This window comes from Apis mellifera, linkage group LG5 (assembly GCF_003254395.2).
Source record: "Apis mellifera strain DH4 linkage group LG5, Amel_HAv3.1, whole genome shotgun sequence".
Classification (NCBI taxonomy): Eukaryota; Metazoa; Arthropoda; class Insecta; order Hymenoptera; family Apidae; genus Apis; species Apis mellifera.
The window spans coordinates 13,414,470-13,421,331 of record NC_037642.1 but is presented as its reverse complement, the minus strand read 5'-3'; the positions used below and the strand labels follow the sequence as shown (position 1 = coordinate 13,421,331).

The following is a 6,862-nucleotide window of genomic DNA, read 5'->3' as shown; positions in this document are numbered from 1 at the left end:
TACGAAAACTTTTTTTTTTTAATCAACGAAACGAATTTTCTCTTTCATTTTTTAAAATTAGTTTAAAGAAGACGTTAATATCATTGAAGAAATTGAAATTTTAATTTTAATTTTAAATATACAACGACGTATATTGTACTAATAATTTTTCTTCGAAGCAATGGAGATACGCTTCTTGTCCATTCCCATTCTTTCATGCATTTTCATTTTTAACTTATTTCGACTATCATTTAATTAGATTAATTTAATGAAAAATTATTTGAATCTTCCATTTCTCTATGACGACCTCTTCTCGGCCTAAGTGTATCAATAATCTTCGTGTAAAAATTATTTAACAAATTTTCTTTCGAGAAATCTGTGATTACAATTCATGATTCCCTGCATTATAATTTCAATTTCGATTTTTATTGAAGACAAGCGATCGCTCATTCCTAGATCCTTCGAGTCATATCTTCTATCGCGTAAAAACACTCGAAATCAATAATACGTTTAAGGCTTTTTATTTTTTTTTATTTTATTTTATTTTATTTTATTTTTTTTTTTTTCGCCAATGACATTAGTCGATAGTTGTATAGTAAAATGTAAATCTTTTTCCTATTTTTCTTTTCTTTTTTTTTCTTTTTTTGCGCTATTATTTTTATTTTTAGACTTTTTTTTTTTTTAAGCATAGGCCGAGCAATAAATCAACGACGCTCTTCCATTTCAAACTTTTTCTTCTTTTTTAAACTTCATCTAGTTTTTTTTTTTTTTTAACATTATACGTACATTTAACACGAGACTTCAATCTCATGAATTTTATCATTTCTTCGTCTCTGCTTCGTTTTTTGCAAATTGCATTTTTTTTTTAATCGTTACTTTTATTCACACAAAGTTATTATTATTATTTTATTCGTATTTATTCAAGTTAGCATATTGTATATTTATAAAAAAAATTTTCTTTTTTTTTTTTTTAGAAATTTAATAACATAATAAAATAATTTCCATTCAGTCGCGCATAATTAAAGTGAAGTGAATATTAAATTTATTGGTGAACTTTGCATTACATATGTAAGGGACAGAGTTGTATTCTAAAATAGGTGATAATGTGTATGTGATAAGAGATACGTCATCTCAGAAGTAATGTGATCTCTCTCTTTTTTTTTTTTTTTTTCTTAATGTAATAATATTTATTAAAGCAAAAGGACACATGATTATTTTGATTTTATGTATATATTATTTATATTATTTCTATTTTGTAAAATAGAAATAACAAGGATTTGGGGGATTGATAATGATTTCTATTATCATAATTCTCATTCTTTTTTTAAAGAAAAATAACAGAAAAATTATATAATTCAACAAGAGAGTTGTTATAATTCTTCTTTTCTTAACAAAATTTCAACAGGGTTTATTCATTTTTGAAAAGGACGACATTTTGTTGGAAGTACAATTTATCATTTGTACCTTCCTAGAATTACTTATGGGATGATGTAACAAACAATTAACTATAAAATGAATTTAGGACATTACTCCTTTGAGGTTCGTGAAGATTTATAAATAGAATATATATTGAAAAGCAATAATTATTAAGACTTCTTCATTCGTTTTTTCTATACATGACTTTACACAATGAAGTTTGAAAGTATTACTAGATTTAACGGTAAAGATAAAACTCAGGAACCTTAAAGGAAACTCTCAGGTGATGAGATTTTTGAGAAAGGAAGAGAAATAAGATAAAAAAAGAAAAAAAAAATGATTTTTTTTTCTGCTCTCATACCACGAGAATGTGTATTGACATTATTTATGCGTTTTTTTTTTTTTCCTTTTTTTTTAATACAAATTAAGAATTAATTCGCATATTCGAATCAAGGCATTTTACGGTTTATCGTACGTCGTTGATCTTCTTTTTTTTCTTTCTTTTTTTTAATTTCACGTTTATATTGCGACACCTGTTGTACTTCACTTCTTTTTTTTTTTTTTTAGACATTTAGATTTTAATGATGGTCCGTCTGATATTAGTCATTCAAGGTCATCAATATCAATCGTTTCTTAATTTCCAAACATCTAAACAGGCTTTCTCTAAATTTTATATATTGTATTTTTATGACAATGGAGAAAGTCTGATTAACGTGAAAGAAGATTATTGAACGATGTTGGAAAATGAAATGAAGGAAAAACGAGTGAAATATTGTCTCTGCTACTATTTTTAGAATGTTAAAAAAATTGTATATATGAAAATATAAGGGAGAAAAAGTGATGATAATTTGTATCTTGGAGTATGATCTTGAATAACTTGACTTGTTTTTTTTTTTTTTTTTGGACACACTAGAATTAACTTATTATCACCCTCCTCCTCCCCCCCCCCCCCATCGTACACATACTTCCCTGTAACTGCTATGTGTGCTATAACGCAATGCAAAATGGAATAGTTTCTTCCTTTCTTATTATATACATATATATATATATATTTTTCTTTGTACACAAACTTTACATTCAAAGCAAACAGAAGGGGAGAATATTTAAGGGATGATTTTAAAGACTGAAACAAGTACAAAAGTTATGGTATGCAAGAATAATATCCTTTTCACGTTACAAGCGACTCAATGTTTCTCTTTGTCTCATCTCAATGATAATTAATTAAATGGATCGCAAATTGAAAAATAAGTTATACAATGCATACTTTTGTATTTATTTTAAAATTGCATCTTAAATTTTCTTCTCGCATAGTAGAGAATATCCTGTACGTGACAACGTAACACACACACACACACACACGTATATATATATATGTACACATGCATACATACATACATACATACTGTAGAAGCAAATGCGGCGAGGCTGGAACTCTCTGAAACTTGTTTTCATTTCAAAGAACAAAGACAGCGTAATAAAAACTGATGTGCCCCCCTCCCCCTCCTTCCATGTCTATTATCTTTCCGTGAATCGATTGATGATATTTTAAAACAAATTCTATCTTGAATAACGTTCGTTATTCAATCGAATAATTTAGATGGAATTTGAAATTTGCGAATGGACAAAATTTTAGGGAATGAAAAAAACGAAAGCGCGGAGAGATTTGGATGAATATATATACATATATATTCTTTGTATTCCACTTGTATCTCCTATTTGATCTAGACGATTTATCTATTTTTTTTTTTTTTTTTTTTTAAATAATGTGCGTTTCTTTTTGTCGTGTATTTTCACCCGAGCGTCCAAAAGTAGCGGATTTTCCGTTCACCCACACTTAGAATTTTACACGTCTTCCAGAGAATATTTCTCGCAGTCGCAATCCCGTTCTTTTGCTTCTTTTTTCCTCTTCCGCAATGCGCATTCCTTCCTCCGATTTATTGTTCCGATAAATTCCTCCTTTAGGCACAAACTGACACATTTGCATCTCGATTTTCTTTTTCTGGTAATAATAATCGAGAAGCGTTGTTTTATTTTCTTTTTTTTCGAGAACAGAGATGACATGACTTTGGAGGCGATACCTTTGGAGAGAGAAGTTTATTAACACGTGAATAATTGTTACATATTGGATTTAATGTATTTAATGTTATTATTGTTCGAGATTTTCCAGATTTAATTTTTAAGAATAAAACGCGAGGAATGTTGAATTAATTTCAACATTGAATTTCCAATGTTTATATTGAGGTACGCAAAGGCAAGCAAAATACACACGCTAAGCTTTAACGAGTTTACGCCGAGAGATATCGAGTTACCAACGAAAATACACAAAGTTGACCGTTAAAGGTATCAAATTTCAAATAAGAGGAACCAAATAAGTAAATAAACTCTCACTTTCTCAACCAGTTGAATTATTAAAAATATCACGTTTATTAATTGTTAATAATGTTAATAATATCGCAAAATATAAAAATTACGAATTCTGGAAATCTCGAATGGTAAAATACATATATATATATATGTTGTACCGATTGTAAGAACGCGTATATCATAAGAGAGCAATAGACGAAAGGATTTGACATTCAATGGACCAAGTTCGATTAAACGTACATAAGTGAGAAACAAAAGAAAAAAAAAAATAATAATAATAATAGTTGGAAGGATCGAAACGATCTTCTAGGCTCAATTAGCGTCATAGATAGTAGGGAAAGAGATTGTTGTAATTTATATTGTTCATATAAACTTTTAACTTTGATGAAATGTTATTACAGCTTTCAAGGGCTTCCGGATTAATACAATTGTAAAATAATTATAACTACCAATTTTATCGTGATTCACTAGTTGTGCCCACCTGCCAATTTTATTACAAATTATATGATTGTTAGAAAAAAAAAAAATATAAAGAGAAGGTCCAATCTTTAGTTGGAATATTTTTTGAATTTTTTGAAAGTTTTTTGAAAACTGATCGAAGTAATAGGTGAGATTACGAAAACATTGTGTTAAATTTCAAAATGTATGTCAATTAATCTGATCGTTGGGACAATTTTAACCAAGACGATTTAGTGATCGGCTAATCGGATAAGTAAAATGATAAAATAATAAGTTTGGAAATATCGGTCGATAATTTTGCGACTCGTGCATCAAGAGAATATAATTTTTTTTTTTTACAGTCTTTTGGAATAGAAAAATTCATTTCTGTTCCATGTTTTTCAAAATTATACGATAAAGTCAAATAAAAGACTGCAATGAAGAAATGAATAATAAAATCCTACAACTTACGATACGTACGATATTTGTGTTTCTCGATAGATCATTTTAATCCTCGCGATTCGATGGCTGGATTATATTTCAAAATGAAATAAATTTAGATTCAATATCTCGCCATTGTACTAGAGTTGGTTGATTTGCCCGATAGAATTAATATCCTATGCATGAACCATGTTTTGTCGACGATCTTAAACAAGAGAGAAAGAGAGAGAGAGAGAAAAAGTGGAGTCGTTGAACAACCGTGTGAAATTTTTATAGAATTACGAGATACTCGGTATACAGAATATAAAATCAAAGATCAATTTTATCATAATACTGTTTGTAATACTTCCCTTCTTTGCAAAGCCGTAAATATATTCCTCGTATTATAAATTCTGATCCATCTTGACTAGAGAACAAACCACACAACCGTCCAAAAAATTGTATACCGTCCTAAGGCGAGATCTCGCACGATTGTAATATCGAGATAGGGCATATGCGATTATCGATTTATATTCGAAAAATTGAACATGGCGATCGTTCGTTTATCCGATGTGGTGGAATGGTCCCTTCGTTGGTATACTTTTTTCTGTTTCGAAAAATTCAAACGAAACCATCGAGGATTGTGTAAATAGGGTGAAAAAAAAAGAATTTGTACGAGAATAAAATGTGTCAGCTTCGTTTTAGTGTCTTAATTCGTGATTGACCCATTAAGTACCAGCTTTTAAAATGATTTTTCAAATTGTGAATATTTGATATATATATAATATATATATATATATATATTAGACGAGTTCCTTTTAGTGCTCCTTTCGTTTTATCGAATAGTTGTAAGTAATAGTATAGTGTTAACCATTCCTAAAAACTAATTAATAATTGTTGAAAATTCGTAATAATTTATTCGAAAAACGATTTAGCGATTAAAAAGATGAACATATCTTAAAATATCTGTGGAAATATAATATAATGTAAGTACTTTATATATCCGAAAATAAAGATTATACAAAACAAATTGTTGTTAGCTTAGGTGATAAAAGTCTTCGATCTGTTGATCCTGGCGATCAAGCTTCGCTATTTTTCTTCGCGAATTTAGTTGGTTTTCTTAGATTTTTAAGTTTTTCTCCTTTTTTTTCTTCTTTAGATTTTGAATATTCAATTACATAAATGAATTTCTCAAATTATATCCAATATATTGCAAATTGATATATGTATATATAAAATTATGTATTGCAAAAAGACTAACATTAAAAATTAAAAAAAAAAAATATACGAATAAAAAACATAAAAATTTAAGAAAGAAAAAAAGAAATATTTTTCAAAGATAGAGTAATAAAAAGAATAGTTTTAAAAAGGTATATATAATACACATAAGGATTTCTGAAGAAATATAAATTCTGGTACTTAATGGATCCACAGAAGTCCATCACGTGTATAAAATTTGTTATAATATGTATCGATCAAAATGTATTTTGCAATTATTACGAGTGACATTTATAAAGGACAGTTTTTTAAAATTGTGCATAATCTTATTAATTTTATATCACTTGAAACCTGAAACTCCAGTTTACCGATTATTTAGCGAATAAAGAAACAAAGTGTGAATGGAAGAGCGAAAGAAGAGATGGTGTGTAAGAAATGAAAAGAATACGTCGTATATATATATATTATATAATTTAAAAATATACGTTACTTATAATATATACTACCAGCCAAAAATGAAGATGAATTTAACTTAAAACATATATTATTAAATTATATCCTCTTTTCTTCAAATATTTAAAAAAGAAATATTATAAAAACTTGACTTTTTTGATTCTTTTAATTTATATAAAAAAGGAATAAAAGGATAATTTAATAGATAGATTTATAGAATTATTTTTGTAAAATAATATAATTTTTTGCATTAGGAAGTTTCAAGTCTCATATTTTTAGCTGGTAACGTATACATATACACGCCTACAGAAGATATAGATATACTATTTGAGTATAGTAAGTTGAGAAAATTTTATTCTAGATAAATATTTAAATTATTTCTGTTATATCTATATATATATCAATAGTATTATATCGTTCGCCAATTTAATGGCGATATAGGGTTTTCTTGTAACACAAATAAAAGAATTTTATAAAATTTCGGAAGCATCCAGCCGATTTCTGTTTCTTTTTTTTCTTTTTATCGATCTTATTAAAAAAAATCTATTTATAAATCTGCTCTTTTTTTTTTCAG

The 6,862-nt window shown here is 27.5% G+C and overlaps 1 long non-coding RNA gene across 1 annotated transcript; it reads right to left on the bottom strand.

The window, feature by feature from the left end:
• Positions 1-3,132: 3,132 nt before the first annotated feature.
• Positions 3,133-6,739, bottom strand: LOC113218802. The gene is made up of 2 exons (XR_003304740.1): positions 4,678-6,739; positions 3,133-3,473 (listed from the first exon to the last, which is right to left on the bottom strand). It is a non-coding gene; the product is annotated as an uncharacterized LOC113218802 (long non-coding RNA).
• Positions 6,740-6,862: the final 123 nt, after the last annotated feature.